The sequence below is a fragment of the Sinocyclocheilus anshuiensis genome, unplaced genomic scaffold (assembly GCF_001515605.1).
Source record: "Sinocyclocheilus anshuiensis isolate Anshui unplaced genomic scaffold, SAMN03320099.WGS_v1.1 scaffold1717, whole genome shotgun sequence".
Taxonomy (NCBI): Eukaryota; Metazoa; Chordata; class Actinopteri; order Cypriniformes; family Cyprinidae; genus Sinocyclocheilus; species Sinocyclocheilus anshuiensis.
Window position 1 is genome coordinate 109,475 of NW_015539928.1, and position 1,106 is coordinate 110,580.

Below are 1,106 nucleotides of genomic sequence, written 5' to 3' on the forward strand. Positions count from 1 at the left end.
AATGAGCAACAATATATAAGTGCAAATGACAAGTCTCGGTTAGCCTAACGCAGTACACGTAGCAAGGTGTGTGTGTGTATATATATATATATATATATATATATACACAAACAAAGAAAAACAAGTAGAATAGAAAGCTAGAGTTTTTTTTTTTTTTTTTTTTTTAAAAAAAAAAAAAAAAAAAAAAAAAAAAAAACTACAGTTAAACACAATGAAAGCAAGTGCTCAATCTACCACTAGGAACTCTTACAGTGTGTTCACACCAGACGCGAATGTAATTATTCGCACGAGTAGATTACATACAAAGTCAATGCAAAGACGCGAATAGAGGCGAATTCGCGCCAGGCGACGCGAATGACGCGAAATGCGCGACGCGTTTGCCGCGAACGCACGATATTCGCCTCAATCGCGTCTTCCGCGCAAGTTAAAAAATTTCAACTCGAGCGGAAAATTCGCATGACGCGTTCTCGCGCATGCCAATCAGCGAAGAGTTTCTTGACACGTCCAGTTGAATCAGACAATAGAAGAGAGCATTAATGCAGCGGTCTGTTATTATATAGGTCTGGAGCATAGAAAACAATTAAAATCAGTTGTAGTGGTAGTTGTATTTTATTAGCATGGCTACAGAGATGCTGCTATCAATAATAAAAACAATAGTAATATCAGTGTATATATACAGTACTACAATGTAACACACATTAATACAGGATCCTAACGTTATTCATCCTCCTCTGGATGGTGCTGTTAACCCAGACACGTCGGTGTTTGGCTTTCCATTGTATTTGGAACTTTTTGACAACAGGTACAAAACAGCGATTGTAGTTATCTCCAACATGGTTGATCGCGCGAGTGACACGAAAAAAATCCCGCGAGTAATCTAGAGCGAGTGACGCGATGCATCTGGTGTGAACACACAATAACGAAGCAATCACCTGCTTGCACACGGAGCGTGCTGGGGACTATTTTCAGGCGCTGTGTAATATCATTGCTCATCAATATCATTGTAAGATGCTAACGGTCAAATCAGATTCAACGATCTATGCTTCGTGCACTCTTTTAAATACAGTAGAGCGGGGCTCACAGGATTATTAATATTTCTCCGTTGT